Below are 26,644 nucleotides of genomic sequence, written 5' to 3'. Positions count from 1 at the left end.
CAGCACAGCACAGCCTGGCCAGAGCAAACCAACTCCAGCCTTCCAGGAACAGCCCCATGAGGCACCTAGGTGCCTGTGGGTGCCTAGGTACATGGAAGAGGGTGGTTTCCAGACCTCTTGGCCCAGGGATCACTGGGGACAGTCTGAAGGGCTGATGAGAGAACTCTGCAGCACTAGAGTGAATGCGGAGCAAGTGCTGGCCTCAGAGTAGTCCTGCAATGAGAATTTGCAGCAGGAATCAGGGAAGCCTCTCAGAACTTCCTGAGCTTGCAGACCACAGTCGGTAAGGGGGTCAGGGGAGGTTGCAGAGATCTCTCTGGTTTCCCTGGGGCAGGACTCTGCTGTTTGCCCACACTCAGATCCAAGATGCAGTCTGGGCCCCCACACCACAGTAGCCAAGCAGGGACCCTCCTCCCAGCTCCAAGGCAGAAGGGAGGGCCTGTGGTCATCCACATACCAGAACACAGGCAAGAGAGCAGTCTTGTAAGACCTTGGAGGAATTAAGGTACCAGTGGGGTATTCCAACCCCCCCCCCAAGTCTTAGAAGTGTGGTAAATCAGTCATAGGCTGAGGAAATGAGCAAACAAAAGAAAAAGAAGAATCTGACCATAGAAAATTACTTTGGTTCCATGGAGAATCAAAATACATACTCAGAAGATATCAAAGTTGAAGTTCCTATCCAAAACCTCCAAGAGAAATATAAAATGGGCTCAGGCTATGGATGAGCTCAAAAAAGACATTGAAAAGCAATTAAAGGAGGCAGAGGAAAAATTGGAAGGAAAAATGAGAGCCATGCAGACAAATCATGAGAACCAAGTCAGCAACTTAGTGAAAGAAATGCAAAAAAATACTGAAGAAAATAAAATGTTAAAAATCAACTTAGGTCAAATGAAAAAGGCAACACAAAAGGCAAATGAGGAGAAGAAGAATGCCTTAAAAAGCAGAACTGGCTAGTTGGAAAAGGAGATAAAAAAGTTCTCTGAGGAAAATAACTCCTTCAAATGTAAAATGGAAGTAAAGGAAGCCAATGACTTTGTGAGAAATCAGGAAGAAATAAAACTATTCCAAAAGAACCAAACATTAGAAGATGTTAAATATCTCTTTGGAAAAACAACTGACCTCAAAAACAGATCCAGAAGAGGTAATTTTAAAATTATTGGGCTACCTGAAAATCACAACCAGGAAAAGAGCCTAAACTTCATTTTTCAAGAAATAATATAGCAAAATTGTTCTGAGATCCTAGAAGCAGAGGGTAAAATAGAAATTGAGGGAATTCACCAATCACCTCCTGAAAGAGATCCCAAAAGAAAATACTAAAGGCTGCCAGACACAAATAATTCAACTACTGAGGCTCTATAGTCAGGATTACACAGGATCTAGCAGCATCTACATTAAGGGCTTGTATGGCTTGGAATATGATATTTTGGAAGGCAAAAGATCTTTGTTTACAATCAAGAATCAACTACCCTGCAAAACTGAACATCCTCTTTCAGGGGAAAAGATGGACTTTCAATGAAACAGGGGACTTTCAAACTTTCCTATTGAAATAACCAGAGCTAAACAGAAAGTTTGTTCTCCAAGTACAGGACTCAGGTGAACTATAGTGGGGGTGGATGAGAAGGACTAATTATGAGGAACTTAATGATGATGAACTGTATGTATTCTTGCATGGGAAGAAGATACTGATAACTCATATGAACTTTCTCATTCATAATAACAGAAGGAGGCATATGGAGAGAAAACACAAGAAGGAGCTGAATATAAAGATATAATATAGTAATAAGATGGAGTCAATGGGTGATAACACTGGGAGGAAGGGAAAGGAGAGGAAGAAGGGGCTAAGATATTTCACATTTTGCAATGGAGTGGAACAAGGGAAGGTGAGGGGGAATGAGTGAGCCTTCTTCATTCTCATCATAAATGGCTCAGAGAGGAAATAATATACACATTTAATAGAGTATAGAAATCTATCTCACCCTAGAGAAAAATGAGAGGAAAGGGATGGGATAAAGGCAACGGGGGGAAGGAATGGGGGGGAGTAGGTGATAGAAGAGAGGGAAGATCGTGGGAGAGGGTACTCAGATACAACACACTTCTGAGTGGGGACAGGGTGAAAGAAGAGAGAAAAGAATAAATGAGAGTAGGGAGGAATAGAGTGAAAGGAAATACAGCTAGTAATAGCAACTGTGGGAAAAATAGTGAAGCAACATCTGTGGTGGACTTGTGACAAAGAAGGCAACTCATCCCAGAGACAAAGCCTTTGTAATTTGAACACAGATTGAAATACATTTTTCTTTCTCTCTTACTATTCTTGAGATTTCTCTATCTTTTTTTTTGGGGGGGGAGGTTTATGTTCACTCTCACAACAAGATTATTGTAATACTATAAAATAACTAAACCAAAAATAAGGACAAAAAACACCAAAAATGAGAGAATAAATTTCTAGTAGACAATATGTGATAAAATCTTAACCTGTCTTTAAGATTCATCCTATGAAGTAAAAGGTCATACAGATTAATTCTTTGCAGTAGACAGTAGGTAGAGAATATTTGATCAATGAACAATAAGTCTATTTCTAAATGGAGACCAAAAAATGGGCACCAAAGATTCCAAAGCTTACCAGATATTTACAATATAGGGTCATTAATGTAATTCCTACCTGACTTCATTGGAAGAATACAAGTGAACTGTGAAACTATAACCCTTGAGATTTAATTATTTATCATCCCAGATTGTTGAAGGTAAAGGAATTGTATGTACTCCAGTTTAAACATCAAGGTTATAAGATATGGTAGTCACCCATCAAGGGAATGAGAATAACATGGCCACCCACACATCAGAACTTATTTAGCCTCCTAAATGAACATAAGTGCCTACTACATAAGTGCCTACTACTTAAGGTTGCCTTCAGTCATGGTGTTCTGAGAACCCTCTAGCGAATGGGCTTCTCAGTTGCCTTATACAAGCAAACTTTATGACAAGGAAGAATAATGTAAAAAGTCCTGGGCTGTAATCACAATCTCAGAGCCAGAAAAAGACCTTAGAAGCCATTAAAGCTAACCCAGGTCTGAGCAAGAATTTCCTCCACAGTATGTCCAAAAAATGGTATTCTAGTCTTATTTGAAGATATCCAGAGAAGATGAATCAATCCCATCATGTCCTAAAACAGCTCCAGTCCATTTCTAGATTTTTCTCACTGTTAGCACATTTCATTTGTTGGGAAGTTTCTTTGTAACTTCCACTCATTAGTCCCAATTGTCTTCTAAGGCAAAACAGAATAAAGTCAAACCTTTTTTGCAGAATAACCATTCAAATACTTGAAGCCATCTATCAGAAGATCCTCTTCTCTGGACTAAACATTTAGTTGTTTGTTTTTTTTTCAACATACATTGTTTTGTCAACCATTCCTCATATGGCACAATCTCAAGGATCTTCAAAAATCCTATCTGCCCTTCTCAGGACCTTACTTGTTTATCAATACCTTTTTCAAAGGTGCCATCTAGAACTAAACACCATATTCCAGATGTAGTCTGACGAAGGTAGAACCAGAACTATCACTTACCTAGTCTTCAAGATTAGGTTGGTCTTGAGAAAGACTAAGGTAAATTTGGAACGAATTGAAAGTGGGTGGGTTAACTTTCCTTACTATCATAACAGACTATTCACTCACATTGAAACTGAGTGCCACTAAAACCCTTAAATCTTTATCAGATCAACTACTTTCTAAACATGACAGTCCCCCATTTAGTACTTATGAAGTCAATTTTTTAATACAATTGTAAGACTGTACATTTATCCCTATTATATTTTATCTTATTAACTCTCAGCCCAATGTTCTAGCTTATTAGGATAATTAAGGAACTTTACCCTTTCATCTAGTATGTAAGCAATCCTTCCTTGTTTTGCACAAATTTGATAAATCTTAAGGCTCTACAAGAGTAGTTAGGTGGTACAGTGGATAGAGTACTGGGTTCAGAGTCAGAAAGATTCATCTTCATGAATTCAAATCCAGCCTCGGAAACTTACTAGCTCTTTACCTCAGTGCCTCATCTATAAAATGAGTCGAAGGAAATGGCAAACTACCCTAGTATCTTTGCCAAGAAAACCTTAAAAGGGGTCACAAAGAGCTACACACAACTGAAAAAAAGTAACACAATAACAATAAAAATGGCTCTACTCACCAATCCCATGGCAGATATTCCACAAGAAAATACCCCTTCCTGGTCACCATTCCCCAAATCTTTTGTTTTCCCTTGTTAGAATATAAGTTCCTTGGGGGCAAGGGTTGTGTTCCTTCTTTTTTGTCTCACCAGCAATCAGCACAGAGCCTCCTACATAGTAAGCACTTATTAAGTGCTTTTTTTCCTTTCATTCATTCATCTATTTAATATTTAACAGCACAAATCTTTGAGTCATTCCATTTAATAGTATCTCTTCCAAACTGATATTGAACCATTGATGATTGTTCTGTGGATCTGACTATTCAACAAATTCCAAATTCACTTAATGTACTACCATCTAGCCCAAATATTTCCATCTTACCCACAAAAGTGGCATAAGATTTTATCAAGAGCTTTTTCAAATCTAAGTAATCTATAATTATAGCATTGCCTTGGTCCACAGAGTTGAGTAACTATATTGACCAAGGAAACAAACTCTCATGACCTGCTCTGAATAAAATATTACACTGGCTCTCTGTGAGCACCATGTCTTTTTCACAATGGTCACAATTAATACATTCTAGCATTTTTGCCAAGAATCAAAGTTAAATTCTCTGTCCTATAATTTTCAGACTGTATTCTCTTGCTTCTAAAGGAAAAATATGGACATTTGCCCATCTTTAACCCTAAAATGCTCTCAGTTCTCTAGGAGACCACTGACAGTGGCAAATGATGACATGTGACAGTTTTTTCAATATTTGAAGCTATAATTCTTCTGTGCCAGGTGACCTGAACTCAACACAAAAAGCAGGATGCCTTCTTACTACCTACTCCCTTATATACCGATAGGATCAATTCATCAACAATTTTTGTTCTGTCTTTTCAATCCAATTATCAGAATCAAGAGACTCAAAGTTGAAAGAAACTTTAAACACTTTTATTCTAAAAATGAAGAAAATGAAGTACAGAGAGCGTAAGTTTCACCAGGGTCATCACAGCTAGGCAGGATTCAAACTGAACTCTTCCTGACTCCCAACCGAGTGATGCAACATGGCACCATTTACATGATTTTCCTTAGTAAAGAAAACAGAGAAAGAGATCAATAGCTTTACCTTCCTGGTGTGGTCAGTGTTCATCCCACTGACCTAAAACAGTAGTCTTTTTTAAAAATCTTTTTTGTTCTTAACTTTCCCAGACGACTTTAGCTCATTCTGAACTTTTTAAAAATTTTATTTATTTAAGGCAATGGGGTTACGTGACTTGCCCAAGGTCACACAGATAGGCAATTATTAAGGGTCTGAGACTGGATTTGAACTCAGGTCCTCCTTACTCCAGGGCCGGTGCTCTATCCACTGCATCACCAAGCTGTCCCTCATTCTGAACTTTAATACTTTTTATATTAATTCTTAAAGAACTCTCTCTCATTTTCACACCCATCCCCTTTTATGTATTCTTTCTTCCATCTTGTGGACATTTTCTTTTGGTTTGTTTTTTTTTTGCAAGGCAATGGGGTTAAATGACTTGCCCAAGGCCTCACAGCTAGGTAATTATTAAGTGTCTGAGGCTGGACATGAACTCAGGTACTCCTGATTCCAGGGCTGGTGCTCTATCCATTGCACCACTTAGCCACCCCTACATCTTTTTTAAAAATTCAGTTGGTTAGTGAAATTTCTGTGCTCCCATTCTATCCTCTTAGTCCTATGTTCCTTCTCACTGGAATGATTTCTCTTTGTATCTTCAAAATTTCAACCCTAATACTTTCTAAAGTTTACTGCCAAGTAAAGATCATCCTACCTATCCTTTCTATGAACCATCTGAAATTTGATCCCCTCAAATCTAGGATGCATGTTGGGTTTTTCCTTCCTTCTCTTATCACAACTTATACAATAGATTGGTCATTTCCTCCTCTCATTTCCACTCCCAACGACCAGGTCTCCCCTGTCACTGAGAATCAAATCCAGAAAATAATTTCCCCTTATTGTTTCCTCTGCCTTTTGGAGTATAAACATCATTTGATGGAGTCAAGAAATTATTAGCTGCTCTGTGTTTACAGAAGGAAAGAGAATAGGATGTGGTGAGGCTGGGGGGGACTGAGTGAGAGACAGACAGACAAGAAAGAGAGAGAGACAAAGAAACAAAGAGATAAAGAAAGACAAAGACAAAGAGACAGACACTCAGAAAGAGAGAGAACTCAGCAAATATCTCAATAATTGAAGTCCCCCCATTATTATGCTCTTGTATGATTTGTTTCTCACACTTCACCCATTTTTTCTTTCTAGGTGGACTGATATACTCTGACAACAGTATCATGTTATAATGTCATATGCCACTGAAGTTTACCAAACACTCTCTTCACAACTATGCCATCATTTATCTAAGACTCAGAGAAGTTATATCATCTGCCCAATAACATGCGTCAGAGTAAGGATTCAAACCAGGTCTCCTGATACCAAATTCTACTATATTTTCCTCTCTGGTGCAATGGTTTCAGAACAATTACAACTGTATATATTTTGCAATTTGCCAAGAGTCTTATTTCCCAAGTTCAACAGTTGAGTATTTCTCACATGGTACAGGAGGAAGGTTCCTAGAAATTGACACACACCAAGTAGCCTATCTCTTCTAAAAGTGAAAAATGCTCTTTTTCCCTAAGTATGAAGTAACACAGGAGAGTCTCTTTGAACTATATAAACAGAGAAGTAGGAGTCAAGTGGGAATAATGGGTCATCTTCATACTCTTACAAGGAAAAAAACTAACAACAAGTAACAGTCATATTCTGTGTGGTAAGTTAAGTATTGGAGTTTCACTTTTACAATAAAAGGTTACTCAACCACAAAGATATTCAGTACTCATTGAGTTAAGTAGTTGAAAACTAAAAAATACCAGATCACACGCACTATCTCCTCTCTCATGGAGAATGAGAAGTGTCAAAGGACAGAGATGATCTAAACTGGCTTACATATAAAATTTATGCTCACAAAGTACCAGAGGGAAATACATTTCCCTAAGGTCCCATGGAATCCAAAAACAGGCCAACAATTTATAAAAGATAAATTAAATAGCATATGAAAAACTCACTCTAGGCATTAAAAATGAACTTAGCATAAACCTATAGAACATAAAGTGCTGGAAGCACTCTAAATAGGTCATCTATTCTTGTTTTATAAATAAGGAAACTAATATCCAGAGAATGGGAGTCATTTGCTCAAGATGACACAAGATGCAATAGAGTTTGGGCTCCTGACTCACTACCAAGTTACTATTCTTTAAAGAAAAACCAGTGTCATCTCAGTCAGAATTACAAAGTTTTAGCAGGAAAGAAAAGGTCTACAGAACATCTCTTCTGGTTAAAGACCATTCAGGCATTGATCCACCCCCCCCAAAAAAAACAAAACCCAACCCAATTATACAAAAAAAAAGAGTGAGCATAAACCAGGACTAAACTCCTTGCCATTCTAAATACTTCCTTCAAAAACTCAGTTTATCGTAACCAACTTAAGCTATGAATTATCTCCCATTTAAAAAAAGGCTTTGTAATTCTAAAGTATATAAAAGTAAGATCTTTCCTCACCTTAATTGGCGCTTAAAGAGGAACGTCTATAGGGAATCATTTATCATTATATACCTAAATCTGTGTCACCACTTCAGATTTTAAAAAAATCATTTAATTACTTTTCTATGTACCAAGAATTTTCCCAGGGACATGATTTTTAGTTATCATATATATATATATATATATATATATATATATATATATATATATATATATATATATAAAAACCAGAAGAATGAATTATCTGGATTTTCTGGTAACTAACTAGAACAAGGCATATTACAAGACAAATTTAATTTTGATTTTGAGGAAAAGAAATATCATATTATATTTTAAGAAACAAAGAGGAGAGAGGGTAGGAATTGAAACCTTGTAATTCCAAAAATCAATTCCATGGAATATAGGCACATTCTACTTTGTTGGACACTGTTCATGAACTGGTAAGAATAAATCTGGACAAGTATTAGCTTACAATGGAAACTAAACAAATGCTGTAACTGAGGAAGAGCTAAATACTATTGTGCTGTAAAAAATTATGAAATAGTTCTAGAGAAACCTGGGAATACCTGTATGAATTAAGAGTGAAAAGAGAAGAATCATAAAAATTTATTCAACAACAATTTCTGATTATACAATGACTCACCAGGATTCCAAAGGACTAATAATGAATGATGTATGTTACCTACCTCTAAGAGAAATGATGAATTCAGGGTATAGAATGAGAAATATGTAACTTAGACATGATCAATGTGGGAGTTTATTTTGCTTGACTATACATATTTGTTACAAGGGTTTTGTTTTCCTTTTTTTTCCCCAAAAAACACTTCTCTCCTCTGAAAATACTACCATTCTGGGGCAAGTCTCTTCACCTCATTCCTAGACTACTGAAAATTGCCTGAGGGTGTGTCTGTCTACCTTCTCTCCCCACTCCAATCCATCTTCCTTTTAACTACAAGTGATTTTTCTTTAGTTCTGACCAAGTCACACACCATACCCTCCACTCTAAAGAATTCTTAGTGGCTTTTTATCACCTCTAGGATCAAATACAAAGTCCTTCGTTACCTAGACCTTTTTTTTTTAAAGGTTTTTGCAAGGCAAATGGAATTAAATGGCTTGCCCAGGGTCACACTGCTAGGCAATTATTAAGTGACTGAGGCTGGACTTGAACTCAGGTATTTCTGACTCCAGGGCCAGTGCTGTATCCACTGCACCACCTAGTCGCCCCTCTTTCCTTTCTTTTTACATCTTATACCCTTCCACATAGTCTTGACAGGGATCTTGGAGCTGTTCCCATACAACTCACTCCATCTCTAAGCTCAGGGCGATTTCTCTGGCTTTTTCCATACCTGAAATGCTCTCTCCTGAATTTGACCACTAGTATCCCTGACATCTTTCAATCACTAATTAAAATCCTATCTTTTACAGGAAGTCTTTCCCCAACTTCTTAATTCTAGTGTCTTCCCTTTGTTAAGTACTTTCTGTTTATTCTGTATAGAGTCTGTTTGTACATATTTGTACATGTTTATTTGCTTGTTGTCTTCCCCTATCAGATAGTGAGCTCCATGCAGGCAGGAACCATCTTCTGCCTTTTTTTTTGTACAGGCTTAGCACAGAGCCTGGGACTTAGGAAGCACTTAATAAATGTTTACTAACTGATTGACAAAGAAGGAGGGAGGGGGAAGGGTACATTTTTATTCATTGAAAAATATTAAATTAAAAATAATAGCTTACATTTGAAAACCTTTTCAGTCACTCGAAAATCTTTCAGTCCTCAGTCTGACACAGAACTATCAATTTCAGAATCAAAAGGATCTCAGAGATCATCTTGTTCAAAACCCTTAATTAAATAGAGAAGAAAGCAGAGTTCCAGAGGGAGAACATTGTATCCCCCAAGTCACACAGGAAAAAACAAGAATAGGAATTTGAATTCAGATTCTCTGACTTTCAACCCAGTGTTATTTTCCATTTCATTTTACCATCTTCCTCCTTGATGTTTCTTCACATATAGTTTATATGCAAAATATTCAATGATAAGAATGATGATGTTGACTGGCAAAAAAATATGACTGAGTGTATGAGTGAGGCAAAGTATTTCTGGAAATGCCAATACAGTTTTGTTGGAGTCACATTAATGTACATTCTGACAGATAAGCTTCAAAGCATGTTCTAGACTCACCGTATGTTTTCTACTGTGACACAAGGCTGAAAGCAGGCTTGGCAGAAGACATTCCATTTATACTGTATGATGATGATGATGATGTTTATCCTTCATTCTCAAAGAAGACCTTAACATCAGGGAGGTGATGTCATGACAAGAACATGAACAGAATTTGAATGAGGGGAATGTTGTGCTAAGTCAACAGCCTTACTTTCTCCTTCATAGCCATCTGGGTCCAGTGGTCAGATATGAATCAATATGATTGGAGATAGCCTTAGATGCAAGGCAACCAGGGTTTAAGTGACTTGTCCAAAGTCCACACAGATAATAAGTGTCAAGTGTCTGAGGCTACATCCAAACTCCTGTCCTCTTGACTCCAAGGCCAGTGGCTCTATCCACTAAGTCACCTACTCAATTGATTTATACTGTATATATATATATATATATATATATATATATATATATATATATATATATATATATATATATCTTCTTTGTACATAGTTAGAGGCATGATGTGAGCTTGCAAGCAGGGATTACACTTCTTCCTTTCTTTGTATCTCAAGTCTATAGCACATAGTAAGAGCTTAATAAATGTTTGTTAATGGACTGATTCTCTAGAACAAGGTACTATACCAAAAAAAAAAAAAACTGAAAATGCTATGGAAGATCAAGAGTAAAGGAGAGAGGGAGGGGCAGAATTTGGAATTAAAAAATTGTTTTTTACATGTAATCGAGCAAAGAAAAAAATCAAAAACTCTCACTTGATCTTAGCCAAAAGGCCGAGAAGCGATAGAAACTCCCAAAAATAAATAAAAAACACATTTTATTATGAATTTACCAAACACTAAATAAAATGAACACTTCCAAATACACATTAGAACATAAAAATGACCACATAACAGTGAATTTTTGTTCTGTACAATTTGCTATTCTTTATGAAATGATAAATGTGACCTGAAACTTTCAAAAAAAAAATCAAATGCTAAACTACGTTTTATCAGTAAGAAAGGCAATAGGAATTCAAGAGTGGGAGATCAATGAAGGTTAAAATAGTCAGGAAAGGTCTCTGGAAGGTCAAAGATATTATGGCCTAATGGAAAGAGCACCGAATTTGGATTCAGAATACTTGAGTTTAAATTCTGATTCTTCCACTTACTAATGATGTAACCTTGGACCATGGGGGAAGGGGAGGGAAGGCAGGGTGTCAACTTCTTCACCTATAAAAAGAGGTTGAACCAAATTATTTTTAAAGTCTACTTCCAGTTCTATATGCCATGAACTACCTGCCTTTCTGGAGTCACTAGAAAATATCCAATGTGATATTTCACTCTCCTTTCCAAAGCTGCTCTCTTTCCTAGAGGTATCAGACAGACATAGCCCCAAGAGGCCCAGAATTCTCTCTAGTACTGCCAGAACCAGATTAAAATGTAATTTGGAAATATTTATCAAAATTGATAAAAAAAAATAGTAAAATTTAGGCAAAATTACATTTTAAAACTAAGTTAATATGTGGCCATCCTTTCAAAAATAGTTGGGCCCAGTTTCTATCTGAGTTGACCCCACTGCTCTCCCCTCTGCATGCCCAGCTTCCAGCTCCATGTATTCAGAGGTCAACCACCAGGCCTATAATTCTAGAACTTGCCCATCTACACCTTTCAGAATCTTCCTTCAAAGTTCAGGTTAAATGCAAAGAAGTATTTCCCACAGGTTATGGCTCCCTCATTAAATTTTCCTAGAGTACTTTGGATCTCTTTTTCCCCTACCTCCCACCACATTCTTGCTTCAATTATAGTGGTATATATATTATGTATTCTTCACCTCATCCCCCAGAATTTATGCTCCTTGAAGGCAGAACTCTAGCTCTTTAATCTTTGAATCCTTAGGGCCTTAAAAAAGTGTTTCGTACATGGGAAGAAGCACTTAAAAAAAAAAAGAACTGAACCTTGAAGAAGGGGTAGGATTTAGATAGAGAATAAAAAAAACAGTAAGGAGAACACCGTGAACAAAATAACACAGGTGGGTAAGAGAAAAATCAACGTAAGATTGGCATGTGTATAGAAACAATTGCTATTCAAAGAAACCAATTCAAAAGCAAATAGAGGGAGGGGGAGGAGGAGGAGGAGGAGGAGGAGGAGGAGGAGAAGAGAGAGAGAGAGAGAGAGAGAGAGAGAGAGAGAGTGTTTTGGGGGAGGGGGGTAAAGGGAGAAGATGAGTATAGGAAGACAGGAAGTTATTTAATAAAAGCAGCAGAAGGAAATTAAACAGCACTAAAGCCCTGAAGGATTAAGCTGCAATGGAGCAAGGGAATGGACAGAAACCCTGTGGGTCTTAGAAACAACCCACACAAAAATTCTATAGGTTTAAAAATAGATGATAAACCATCTCCAAAGAAAACAAACTTAAAGGGCTTCTAAAGAACATTAGTTGAAATTTCATCACTCTAAAGTATTCTCTAAAGACTAATGGAGAGAAGTGGAACCCCTCTCTTCTGAGCATTAAGGTCAAGATCTCTACATAATAAGTTACCCCACTTGGCAGGCCTTGAAAGTTTGGTTGACCCCAAGCTCACTTCTATACTAGAGAACATTGAGGAAATCCTGTTATTTTGCTCCAGAAGCATCTGATGGCTTCAGTGGCTGATCTAGTGTCACCAATCAAGGTTCATATTAAAAAGAAGTCCAAATACCATCCAAAAATACAGCCTGCTTTCCAAAAGGTCTCTTACATTTTTGCAGCAAAAGGAAAGAAACAGCATTCAGATTTCTCACCAAAATACTTGATTCTTACAGATTTTCAAAGAAAAAAAAAATCAAAAAAGTGGGAAAAATACAGGAGTTGTCATCAGGAAACCTGAGTTTGACTCCAGCCTCTGACACTGACCAGATGAGTGACAAGAAGGCCCTGGTCAGCTCTCTCTGAGCTTCCGTTCTCCCTCTAACACAGGATATCACATCTACTCCCTTCCTTACAAGATTATTCTAAAGACAGCAGCACTCTATAAAAGTAAAAGCATTATAAATACTTATGTGTATATATATATATATACATATAAAAATGGGAGTATTTATGTATTTATTCTCAATACTCTGAAACAGGAAACCTTATGTGCTAGAGAAGGAACTCCTCTATTCCTTAGGGTGAGAGCAGAGGACAGAAACAGATTCAGAAGACAGTAGTTTCCTGGCATTGGTTGGTTTGTGTCAAATATTTATGGTTGTCTAAATTTCCCTTTTGTCCTTTTATAAATAGCTAGGTAACATATTTAAGACTTCCTCATGATCCCTATGAACCTTTCCAAGTCCACACATATGACAATGACAACTCAGAAGGGAAATTTTTTTTTTTCCATAGGCCCTTGATTATAGATAGCTACACAGCTAGCATTTACACAGGCTTTAAGATTTGCAAAGCACATCACAAATATCAACTCACTGTATCCTTATGACAACTCTGAGAGATGACTGCTATTATTATCCCCATTTTACAGATGAGGAAACTAATGACTTGCCCAGGATCACACAGGTAATAAATGACTTGAATTTGAATTTGAAGCTTCCTGACTTCAGGCCCTGAACTCTATCTATTCTACCAACTACCTGCTTCTACATATAGAAGAAGAATTTTTCACATCTCTCAGACTGGCCAATTTGACCAGAAAGGACAATGATCAATGCTGGAAGAGATGTGGAAAATCTGGGATATTAATGCATTGTTGGGGGGCTGTGAACTGATCTAACCTTTCTGAAGAGCAATTTGGAATTACATCCATAGGACAATGAAAATGTGCCTTCCCTTTGATCCAACAATACTACTACTAGATCTGTAGAGAACATGAAAAAGGGTAAAAATCCCACATGTACAAAAATATTCATAGCAGCTCTGTTTGTAGTAGCAAAAAATTGGAAATCGAGGGGATGTCCATTAGTTGGGGAATGGCTGAACAAACTGTGATATATGTAAGTGATGGAACACTATTGTTCTATTAGAAATCAGTAGGGATGGGATTGCAGAAATCCTGGAAAAACTTGCATGAAGTGATGCTGAGTGAGATGAGCAGAACCAGAAAAACATTGTACACCCTAACAGCAACATGGGGGTGATAATCAACCTTGATGAACTTGCTTATTCTGTCAGTGCAATAATCAGGAACAATTTTAGGGAATCTGAGATGGAACTGTGGAGTTTAATCAAAGACCAAAGATTATTATCTTCAATTTAAAAAAAAAAAGTAATTTTATGTATTACATAATTTTGCTATCTCTAATATTTCCTTTCTTCTTTAAGGATATGGTTTTTTCTCTCAACACATTCAATTTTGATATATGCATATCATGGAAACAAATGTAAAGACTATCAGACTGCCTTCTGTTGGGGGAGAGGGAAGGAAGAGGGAAGGGAGGGAGGGGGGAAAATTTTAAAATTCAAAACTTTGCCAAAAAGATGGTTGGTAGAAACTATTGTATATAAATTGGAAAACAAATAAAATGTTTATATTAAAAAAAAGAAAAAGAATTCTTCAATCCTGAAAAATTATACCCAAGAAGTGAAAAAGCACATATCTCTAAGGAATCAAAGAGAATACACTCCAAGTAGGCCAATTGAGATATACTGAAAAGTCTCCAGACTTGAATCCTAGTTTTGCTAATCTGACTTTGGGCAAGTCCTCTCTGTGGTCTGGTTTCTTCAGCTCTAAAATAGGTATAATAATATCTGAACTACCAATCCCTCACAGGGCTGATGTGAGGCTCAAATGAAATAATGACAATGAAGTACAAAACATTTTATAACCTGGAAAGTGCTACATCAACTGTTATTACTCAAATGATTCCATAATTTCATTAATATAGGTATTTCTCTCAAGTATGCTGACTGTAATCCATATGTTTCTGCCAATTCTATACCTCTTACCATAAGTTTGCTATGACAAGGTCCTTCTCCATTTCTCCTGACACTCAGGAACAGCACTGGGACACAAGGTTATCACTCCCTCTTGACATAATCATAGAGTTCTTTAATGAACATTTTGCTCCAGAAATAGAGTCACAAGGGGCGACTAGATGGCACAGTGGATAAAGCACCGGCTCTGGAGTCAGGAGTACCTGAGTTCAATCCAGCCTTAGACACTTAATAATTACCTAGCTGTGTGGCCTTGGGCAAGCCACTTAACCCCATTTGCCTTGCAAAAACCTAAAAAAAAAAAATAGTCACAACACAGAAGCCCCTTAATAAGGAACTTGCCAGACATGATGAGGTCCTTCAAGTGATCCTGTTTGTAGATGACAACAGCATAGGCTGCATTGCATTCTGGAACATTTCAGAGCCTCCTGGAGGAGACACATTATCACTCAAGAATCAGGCCTAGAAAAACCAAGTCAATGAAGAATATCTATTGTCCAGATAATATGTAGTTAGATAAGACAATTTACCAAGCTTGTCCATCAGTATACATACATGTATATATGACAAGAACTAAAAAGAGGCCATGAGTAGACCACATTGGGCATAAATTTGAACAGAAGAAGTAGATTGGGCTGGACTGACTTTGAAAAATTCAAATTTCTTTTAATGATCCAAACCTTCTAAAGCAAAGGCTCAACTTTTTAAATGTCTAGTGGTCTTGTACCACTACAATTTTTTAATGAATGGAAATTAGTATCCCCTAGAGAGAATAAAAAAAGACTATGGTGATTATGAGCACACTCTAACATATTACAGCAATTATTATTACTAATATTTATGTACTGTGTATAAGATATTTTTTGTTAATAATAGAGCTAGTGGCAATATGGCATAGTGAATAGAGGGTTGTCCTCAGAGCCAGGAATCCCTGGGTTCAAGTCACAATTCTGATACATTCTGGCTGAGTAATGCAAGACAAAAGTCATTTAACTTGCAAAGGTGACAAATTGCATTGGTAAGGTGGTTCTCTCACCAGGGATTTCTCTAGATCAGGGAAATCACAGATCCAGTCAATAAGGTTATTAGAACACAGACTTTGGAACTCAAAAAGTAACAACATATGGTAACAGCTAGAAGGAACAGCAATGATCTCAATCAAGTCCTTCCTTTGGCAGATGAGAAAACTGATGTGCAGAGTGCCTCATACAAGTTAGTGTCAGGGTCAGAAATGAAGCCCCCAGCTCCTGCTTTCTAGGCCAGTATTCTTCCCTCTCAAACAGCACCCAAACTCATAGACATCTGCTTTGGTTTCCCTAACCATCTTTGGCCTGTTTTTGTCTCCATTCAGTTGGTTGCTAACCCCAGGGACATAAGCTGACAAGATTTTTTTTTTATAAAAATAAAAAATACCCAACCCATACACAAAGCCCCACCCTTCCCCATTTCCTCCTATCTCTGGGAACTGCAGGCCAGAGAAAAATCAAGTTTAAAAACTCTTACAGATTTCATAAGCTAAGTAAGGAACATTTTTTACACCTCAATTCCTCCATTCCATTTCTCTCTTCTTGCCACAAATATTTAAAAATCAGCCAACATTAGGAGCTAATGGCCTGTCAGTTCTCAATGTAAAGAAAAAGGTGTTTTCAAGTTCAACAAGTGTTGAAAAAGAAAACTGTCTTCAGCCAACAAGCGAAGGAAAGGAAACATTCATTTTCATTTAAACAGTCACAATATTCAACTCTTGAGCAGGGAACAACTTGCCTGCCAAGTTAAGGCTGAAAAAAAACCCCATCAACACACACACACACACACACACACACTCACTCACTCACTCATGGACAATTTATTAACCCCTGTACAACAAGAAGGCTACGGTAGAAAAAGTTCAAAAACTAAACAATCTTAGTAGCAGTTTCTGCAAAATTAAATCTTTTTGCCTTTTGTTTTCTGGTTACTAGTGCTTAAGGGAACAAATACTCCAAACCATACTAAATCTGAATAAACTTCTATCATCCCCAGTGGACCCAGTTCTGCCAAAATAAAACTATAAACTATTCCATCTTAACCAAGTTCTGTTTTACAGAAATCTTTGCCCTGATCTTTCCTCCCCATCATAGAATCACAGAGACAGAAGGGACCGTTAGTGGCTATCTACTTCAACTCCTACCTAAACAGGAATTTCCTCTGTAACAAAGCTGACAAGAAGTCAGTCAGTCTCTGCTTGAAGAGTTCTAGTAAAGAGGTAGCCAATCTCCCAAGACAGTTCATTTTATATCTCTATTTGTTAGGAACTATCTTCACATCAAGTCTCAATCTATTTCTCCTCAAATGATCCATTTGTGCCATTTGGCACCAAGTCTTCTATAGGACAGCCCTTCAGAGAAAAGAGCAATCATATTCCCCACCACTGTGTCAAGTTCATCATTCTGGTCATCCTCTAGCTTATCAATGTTCTTACTAAAATTTGGGTCCAGGGCTGAACACAGTACTTCAGATGTATGACTAGGGGAGGTGACAGAGCTGTCATCTGTCACTGTGTTCCTGAAACTGTCAAACAATGCCTTCTTGGATTATGACCGTGGCAGCTTTGGCTATCACTGCCTAGGCAGCTGCCTTGTATTTAGGCCACTTGCAGTCCACTAAAAACCCTAGATCTTCTTCACACAAACTCCTTATTAGTCATATCTTCTATTATCTTATATGTGTAAAGTTGATAGTTTAGGCCCTCATCTCAGACTTATCCATCATGTCCCTATTAATTTCACACTATTATTTTTGGCCTAGGGGGCTATCCTGCCAAGATCTTAACCGATCCTGCCAGAATTAGTAGTCTTAGCTCTACAGTGACAGCCAAGAGGCATAGTGGAGAGAGGGGCCTATGTTCAAATTTGGCCTTATACCTAGGCTCTTTACCTATGTGGGCTCCAGTTTCCTTAGAGAACCTTTTTTCCCCAGGGTTGTTGGGATAATTAAATAAGTTACTGTTTGTAAAGCACTCTGCACAGTGCCTGGAACATCTTAAGTTAGTACTTCATGAACACTTGTTTCCTTCCTTCCTTGTCTATGTCCCAGTTTTGCATCTCCTGCCAATTTGATTATAGATATCCATCTGTATTTTATTCAAGTTGCTGATTAAAACAAAACACAGATCCTAGAGCATTCCAAGAGGGACACCTCTTTAGTCAAACCCACCTAATTGCCCAGCTGTCTTGCCCACATCCCTTGATTATACCCAACAAGAAGAGCAGAAAGTGGGGGGAAACAGCGTCTCTCCTGCCTCTAGTGGAATCAGAAACCTTTCAGTGACCATTCAGACCTGGACCCAAATTTTAGTAAGGACATTGATAAGCTAGAGGGTGACCAGAATGGTGAATTTGAGACAATGGTGGGGAATATGAAGGCCATAAGTACTCAGCTATAAATGATTTTCTTTCCCTTGGAAAGTTCTGACAAGTTTCTTCTCCATCCCCCTTAGCAGATCTGACAAAAAAAAAAAATCATTGGCTGAATGGTAGAATGGATTTCACCATCCATTCATTTACAAGGCAATTACAAATTTGAACACTTTCTCCTTAGATTGTCCTTCCTCCCCTAGGATGATATTGAAATAGGAAAGAGCATGCAGGCTTACTCACTATAACTTTGAGACCAAACATTTGGTAATAATGGCATTGACATTGTAAATGAACTCCATTGGAGTGCTGGCAAAACCTCAACACAACCTCACTGCCCTTGCAAACAAGATGGGTATGGACTAGCCGGAGCCCTGACATTACTAACACCCCTAAGGATTCACCTGTTTGCTATCCCCTTTACAGTACTGTTTCTAGGGATCTCCTCCCTATAATAATAAACTCAATCATTAAATAGGCCTGAACAAAACCCCAAATTTTAGTACTGGTACTCAAAGTTCCCCATGCCAGTCTTTTTTTCCTAACCTTGCAAAAGCAAAACAGCAAAAGAAAAATATACTAATATAGTATGATGAATTGTGACAGCTGGGAGATCCCTTAGAAACCATTTAGTATGGTGTTCACATATTAAAGATGGATACAATGAGGCCTGGAGAGAGAAGGTGACTTGCTCACAGTCATATAGATGGCAAGTAGCAAAGTTTCAATCCTAGGTCTTCCAACTCAAAAGAAATGTTCCTTATTACTTCATTACTTAATTGTTTATCCCACTAGCTCTATAGAGTGCCAGACCTAAAGTCAGGAAAATTCATCTTCCTAAGTTTAAATCTGACTTCACATACTAGCTATGTGACCCTGGGCAAGTCACTGTACCTTGTTTGCCTCAGCTATAAAAATGAGCTGGAGAAAGAAATGGCAAACCACTCCTAGATCTATGCCATGACACCCCAAAGAGGGTCACAAAGAATCAGACACGAATGAAAATAACACAATAACAGGTCAAAGATTTTGTGAAACTACTGTCTTTTAAAATTTACCCCCTGACAACTTTGTTCAAATGTCTGGCATGAGGGATGCCTGATATTTTTGTTGAAAAGAGGAGCCTACTTTTGATTAGTTGTTGCCTCAGTCACCCACAACATCTAGGCCTCAATCCAGCCATGATTCACTTCCATCCCCAGGCATCTCCCTATCAACCAACATGTCCTTCTCCAAGCTCTGGAGAATATAACCCTTTCATGTTCCCCCTCCCCTACATTCTAGTTCAGAAACTATAATCAAATTGTTTCTGTCACTGCTCCCTGGAAAGGTTATTTCAACCTACTCCCCAGTGGCTCTACTAGGGGCAGTTATGAGGCACTGTGGCTAGTGCTGGGTCTAGAATCAACAAGACCCCAGTTCAAATCCAGCCTCAGACACTCACTAGCTGTGTGACCCTGGGCAAGACACTTATTTGCTGCTGCCTCAACTTCCTCAACTATAAAATGAGTATAATAATCGCATCTACCTCCCAGGGTTGTTGTGAGGATCTAATGAACTATCTATAGAGTCTTATCAAAATATCTGGTAGGTAGTAGTTGCTATATAAATATGTATTCCCTTCCCTTCACCCTACTAACCATCCCTGTAACTCTCCAAACCAAACTATTCCTCCCTGGCTACCATCATTGTGTCCCTTATTTAGACAGCCCCTGATTTCAAGCTTCTAGGATTAATGGGCCACATATCAAGGGTTTACTATATTTATTTTCAATTCCTTCCCTCAGGAGATATGTCTAATTTCCCCTTCAGTTCCAGACTCTTTATATTGAATTTGTATATATTTTGCACTAACTTGTGCATATGTGACTTCCCTTCAATAGATTATAAGCTCACTGGAAGCAAGAATTGTCTAATGAGCATGGTATGGGGTACTTAATAAATGCTTGAATAAATGAACTATCAGAGAAGGAAGAGTGTCCTGAGGACAGACAAGCAAAGAGCTCTAGCATCCATAGCAGTCAACTGGGTTATTGGGCTTTGAGCAATGGCCCCTACATTAATTCAATCATTTTCAGTCATGTCCAATGCTTCATGACTCCCATCTGGGGTTTTCTTGGCAAAGATACTGGTTTCTGGACTGGACTGCCCTTTCCTTCTCTAGCTCATTTTATGGATGAGGAAACTAAGGCAAACAGAGTTAAGTGACTTGCTCAGGGTCAAACAACTAGTAAGAGTCTGAGGCTCAGGAAGAGAAGTCTTCTTGACTTCAGGCCTGGCTTTTTCCACAGCACTGACCCTGTGCTAGAGATAGACTACCATCTCTTAAGAAGTCAGAAGACTGAAGCTGTCTCAGTGATAAACAAAGCCATGATGGCCTTGTAGTCATCACCCCAGGACAACCAAGATGATAGTCTGAATTTTGCCACGTACAGCTGATGATTTTGCAACCTTTAGGAAATCAGTGAAGGAAAGTGGTAAACCTGGGACCTCTCTACCATGCTTGGCTATTGTACCAGATCACCTAATATCTTGGCCTCATCTGACCCAGAACACTCTTTACTGAAATGTTATTCCCATTTTCATTTGCCAGCACTCACCTCCTTCTTTAATTTCTCATGACATTTTGTACATCAAATTAAGGAGTTTCATAAGAAGGAAGAGAGCACAGCACATTGCCTTGGCAACAGAGGTCAAAAGAACTAACAAATGGTAAACATCAGAAAAGGAGGGTGAGCAGGCTACAAAACAACTGGTGCCAGAAATTCTCAGAGGTCATACATATGGTGAGGTTTCAGAACATTCCCAAGGCCTGGACTCTATTTCTACTTACTGTGAAGAAACAAGGGGGGAAAAAATCTACATATCTAGGATACATTCAAAAATATCTGGAAAGAGGGAGGAAGAGAGAGAGAGAAGAGAACACAAGAGAACAAAAGAGAAGAGAACACAAGAGAAGAGAGTATTTGAATAGATAGGTAGAGAGATGGATATAGATAGATATGCTGAGAAGTGATTCTTTTAAACTTCATTGGCCATCTCTAAAAGGCTATAAAAGGCAACGATTTCTGCCAACCTGTTTCTTCAAATTACAAAGGTCTGATTGGAGATTGGAACTCCTAACAAATTCTCTAATTTTCATTCGTGCTGAGTGTTTCACAGTGCTTTGCATTTCTGGATATTAAAGGTGCCAGGAGACAAACATTTCAAAAGCAAAATCATGAACTTCAGAAACTAAAAGGTAATAATTTGTTTATTTTACAAAAGAGCAAATTTTATCTCCCCCAAAGATCCCCATAACACCCAAGTCCTTTATAACCAATACTCCAAATCCATCTAGGCAACTGAGCCCAGGGAGTGAGAGAGTACAGGCAAACCAACATCAACACAGTACTAATGGAGAGATTTTTCAACCTAATTTTCTTAAATGCTCCAAAATACCTAAAATAAAATCTAATGAGATGTTCAAAGCCTTTAGTGAATAGAGTACTGCCTCCTCTGAAGAAGTAAAAATAAGGACTTCAACATCTTGAAGTCTTCAAAAAAGAAATCTTTTCTAGCCCCAAGAGAAAGCACTGAAGTCAATATACAGAACTTGGGAAAGGCTGAGAAAATGTAAAACTGAAGTGTTATCTTGAGCGAAACTTCCTGAGGTTACTGAAGAGACAAGATTTCAAAAGTCAGTCATTAGAGAAGACTCAAATGTGTAGCAACTTGCACAAGGAACTTCTTTGAGACCAGAGTTCCACTTTGGGCAATCAATCCCTTACCACACCACCATTGCTGAAGGTATGACAGACAAGGTATAGGGGACCAAAAAAAAAAAAAAAACCAAAAACGAAGTTTGCATAAAATCTCTCTTGCAACTTGCACAGAGGGTACAAACCCAAAGCAAAAACAAATCCACAGGAAAACCACCCCAAACGGCAGAAAGCACCAGAAGACTCCCAGGCCTCTCAGCTCCAGTCTATTGTTGAGGTGAGAATCTACAGTCCAGGCCAAAGAAAGGCTGTTCTAGCAACTTGTTTGATGTGGGAATTACAGAGACTGAAAATACAACTGGCATAGTAAACAGAGAATTTGAAGCATCATCACATGGTTCTAGATGTGAATGATAAAACCTATAACACCTTAAGTCAACAAACATTTCTTATACTACTATAAAATGTAGTTAAAAAAAAGAGAGAACTTATATTGAGTAGTCTTTCCTACAAATGATAGCTCACACCCCCCCACGCCTTCCCAGAATGTGGTATTTATTTGACCACAATGAAAATAAAGTTAGTGCTGCTTTAGCCTTCATCAAGAGAAGAGTCACTCTCAAGAGTATTTAAATAGTAAACATTTTATACAAAAATAAGAATTACCCAAATACCTCAAGGGCCTTCAGAAGAGTCAGATTCCAGCTTAAAATCTAGTTAGCAAATATTAAACATGGATGGATATCTAATCCTAGATTTAATGTTAGTATAAACATCTACACATACAACCTAGGAAAATTACAGTTGGCAAATTTTCCTAGGGCACTGAGAGTTTTTCTTTCACTAAAAACTATGGTCAGTGATTAAGCTTCCTCAGATACAAACGCTTAAGAGGACTGGGGGGTGGAGGGTGGGGAGAGAGGTGTCTTTAATTGGATGCTTAAAAAAAAGTTCTGAATTTGTTTTCTGAGAAGCTCCAGTTTTTAAGATCCTATCTACTAAAAGCATCCCTAGCGGATACAGTCACCCATTTCTTCCCATCTTTCCACAGAGTTCTCCAAGACATCCCAAATTCCGTTCTAGAAACAGACTTTGAAACATGAGACCTGAAAGAATCCCCTTCCCCTTTCAAGAGGAGCTAACTGCATCTTTGAACATCAGATCTCCACCTTTGCTGTCCAATAAACTGGCTAACAACTTACCCAAAGGGCTCTCATCTCCATTAATCACTCCCCTGCATCCTCACCCCTCAGATCTCAACCACCCACTTGGGGGGGGGAAAAAGTGCCACCCACATCCTTCAAGATCATCATCCCAGAAACACCCACTTCAATGTCACCCTCCTAAACCCAAAATTAGTTCTAAATTCTGCCATCACTTCCCCTCCTAACAAAAGTCCCCGTGCCAACCCAAATCCCAGTGTGCCTCTCCAAAATAGGGGACCCCCATGAGCCCCAGAGAGTGCTCATCCCAGAATCACTGTCACCAGAAAGCTCCCCTTTCTCCTGAATCCACAACATTCCAATCCCGCTCCCAACCCTCCCAGACAGAAGACTTTCTCTCTGGAGGGATAACAGGATCATAGATTTTAAGCAGTAACAGACCTTGGATTTTTAATTCAATTTCCTCATTTTACAATGGAAGAAAAGAAGACAGAAGAGGTTAAGTGATTTATCCAAGGTCACACAAACGTTAAGCAGCCCTCTCCCCTCTCCCCCAATTCCAAGTTCCCCCTTCCCTTCTTCTCCACCGGATCTCCAACCCCCCCAGCCCAGCAGAGCTCTCCCCATTCGCCCCCAGTCCTGACCCATGTCCGCAACTCCTCCAACCAGTCCCCAGCCCTCCTCCCATGCCCCTGCCAGTCTAGCTCTTCTCCGATCGGCCCAGCCCCGCTCCCAATCCCCTCAGTCCAGCCCGGCCCCGGCCCCCTTCCCTTCCCCCATTCTGCTCAGTCCTAACCCCTTCCCCTCACCCCCGTGCCCTTCAATCCCCCAGCCCCCTCCCCTTCAAGCACAGTCCTTTCCTCTCAAACCCTTCGCCATCCCCTCCCCCCCTCCCCTGTCAATGCCAGCCCCCTCCCCCTCCCCAGCCCCCCTCCCCCGTCACTCCCAGCCCCCCTCCCCCGTCACTCCCAGCCCCCCTCCCCTGTCAATCCCAGCCCCCTCCCAGCCCCCTCCCCCTCCCGTCATTCCCAGCCCCCTCCCCCTCCCCAGCCCCCCTCCCCAGTCACTCCCAGCCCCCCCTCCCCTGTCAATCCCAGCCCCCTCCCAGCCCCCTCCCCTCCCCCGTCACTCCCAGCCCCCTCCCCTCCCCTGTCACTCCCAGCCCCCTCCCAGCCCCCTCCCAGCCCCCTCCCCCTCCCCAGCCCCCCTCCCCAGTCACTCCCAGCCCCCCTCCCCTGTCAATCCCAGCCCCCTCCCCTCCCCTGTCACTCCCAGCCCCCTCCCAGCCCCCTCCCCTCCCCGTCACTCCCAGCCCCCTCCCCTCCCCGTCACTCCCAGCCCCCTCCCCTCCCCTGTCACTCCCAGCCCCCTCCCCTCCCCTGTCACTCCCAGCCCCCTCCCCTCCCCTCCCCGTCACTCCCAGCCCCCTCCCAGCCCCCTCCCCTCCCCTCCCCGTCACTCCCAGCCCCCTCCCCTCCCCCAGCCCCCCCGCGCCTCCCCCATGCCCCTCCCCGGGGCCGGGCGGCGGCCGGGGCCCCCGAGCCGCCCTTACCCGCCGCTGCTGCTCCTCAGGCCGGGCTCCGCGCCCCGGGCGAGCGGCGGACGGAGGCCAGGGGGGCGTGTGAGGCACAAGGGCAGCCGGGAGGCGCTGGGCGGGCCGGAGCCGGGGGGAGGGAGCAGGACGCGGGGAGGCCGCCGCCGCCGCCTCGGGCGCCCACCTCCGCCGCCGCGCAGCCCAACCCGCCCGCGGGAGGGGGAGGGGAGAGCGGACGGGCGCCTGTCCCGGCCAATCGGAACGCGCCGGCGCCGGGAGGCTGGGGAGAGGGGCGGGAGGAGAGGCGGCTGCGAGGGAGCGAGGGGCGGGGCTCGTGGGGGAGGGGCGGGCGGGGCCCTAAGTGACAGGGCCCGGGGGCAACCGGGGATCTGGGCCCGGCCCGGCGGGGCGGGGCATGCAGATGAGCTCATTACTATTCAGAGCCGTCCCTGCCCGGGACAGGCCGGGCCGGAGCAGCGCGGCTCCGGCCCCGAAGCCTGTGGCGCCGCCCGGAGCGGGGCCTGTGACGTCAGAGCAGGGGCTTCAGTTCTGAGCCCCCCCCCGCCGCCCGGGCCAGGTGGCGAGTTCGAGTCTCGGCCCCAGGCTTCCCGCAGCGGGGGGCTGAGCCTTACGGGGGCGGCCGGCCTCGGTCTCTGCCGGAGGCCCCCGCGGGGCCTGGCCGGGGCGCCCCGGGAGCTCCGACCCCGCGGGGGGAAGGGCGGCGCGGCCGGAGGCCGGGGTCCGGGGGGCGTCCCACAGGCCAGCCTGTAATAACGGCCCCCGGGCCCCCCCCCGGACCAGCCCCCCAAGTCTAGGAGGGGAGGAGGAGCGCGCAGCCCCGCCGGGGGTCCGGGCCCGGAGATGCCAGCAGGAGGCCGAGGGGAAGCTTGGGGTGCTGGGCCCGAGAACCCCTGGATCCCCCTCCCCAGGACCGTGGTGTCCTGCCGAGTCCCTTGGCTCGGGAAGTGGGGAGGCCGGACTTGGCCCTCCCAGCCCTGCCGCGGTGCTCTCGGGGCCTCAGCTCGCTCCTCCGGCAAGCGAGAGATGCATCTAAAGCTTGGTCCTGCTCGGTTTTCTTTAATTCTCCACGTGCAGAACTCTTGTCCCTTCTAGAAGCAGGGCGGCTGGGGGGCCCGGGCGGCTGGGGGGCGGGCGGGGGGCCCCGGGCGGGCGGGGGGCGGGGGGCCCCGGGCGGCTGGGGGGCCCCGGGCGGGCGGGGGGCCCCCTGGCTCGCTCTACATACACCATCTCATGTGATAGTGCCATACATTTTCTCACACTTCCTGTGTCAGCTTGGGGCAAGCTTATGAGGTCTTTCCTCATCTGTAAAATAATCATCATTATGATAATAGATAATGTCCTCTAATACCTATAAGTCAGCACTTATTTACAAATATTTGGGGGGGGAGGCAATGGGAATTAAGTGACTTGCCCAGGGTCACACAACTACCAAGTGTCCAAGGCTGAATTTGAACTCGAGTCTTCCTGACTCCAGAATAAGTCCTCTATCCATTTCAGCACCTAGCTGCCCCTATTATTTCATTTTCTGGAATAAAAAAAAGTTAATGGCCACGATGGACTAGATGGCTTCAGAGGTCTCTTCTTTTTCTAGATTTATGAGACCTTGTGCTATTCCCATATTGAGTTTCTCTGAGCCATGAGCTTCTGGAAAGGGCCATGTGTGTGTGTGTCTCTGTGTCTTACTTTCCCACCTGTGACTTTCCCACATGGCCCCATACTCCTCACACTCCCCAGGTCCCAGTTTCAGGTTTCCATTAGTGTTTTTAGTAAGAAGCTACATCTCCTATCTAGCAGAGAAGAGGCTCAGTCAGGTCCAGAAAGCAGCCCTAGACCCTGGGTTCTTTTTTGAGGCTAGTGAAGTACAGATCAGACTAGCTGTTGGGAGACTTAGTCTCCCTCATCCTGGCTCCCCCAACAAGACTGCCAAAGCTGGCCCTCTAACAAGGCATCTGGCCTTGGACTGAGGCACAACCGCTATCAGTAAAAGAATTTGTTGAATGGATGGGAGTGACTCTGCCACCAACTCACTTTGTGACCTTGAGTAAGTCCTTTTCCCAGC

At 41.5% G+C, this 26,644-nt stretch overlaps 1 protein-coding gene across 2 annotated transcripts in view; it reads right to left on the bottom strand.

The window, feature by feature from the left end:
- GNG7 (G protein subunit gamma 7) overlaps positions 1 to 24,769 on the bottom strand; it is a 393,869-nt gene extending 369,100 nt beyond the window's left edge. The window contains exon 1 of one of the 2 annotated variants that reach the window (XM_074204607.1): positions 24,583 to 24,769. The gene's annotated coding sequence lies outside the window, so the exon portion shown is untranslated. The remainder of the gene's footprint in view (positions 1 to 24,582) is intronic. The other variant, XM_074204606.1, reaches the window with a different exon arrangement.
- Between the last annotated feature and the right edge of the window lie 1,875 nt (positions 24,770 to 26,644).

This window comes from Macrotis lagotis, chromosome X, assembly GCF_037893015.1.
Source record: "Macrotis lagotis isolate mMagLag1 chromosome X, bilby.v1.9.chrom.fasta, whole genome shotgun sequence".
NCBI lineage: Eukaryota > Metazoa > Chordata > Mammalia > Peramelemorphia > Peramelidae > Macrotis > Macrotis lagotis.
The sequence above is the reverse complement of the archived record's forward strand: the minus strand, read 5'-3'. Positions and strand labels throughout refer to the sequence as shown.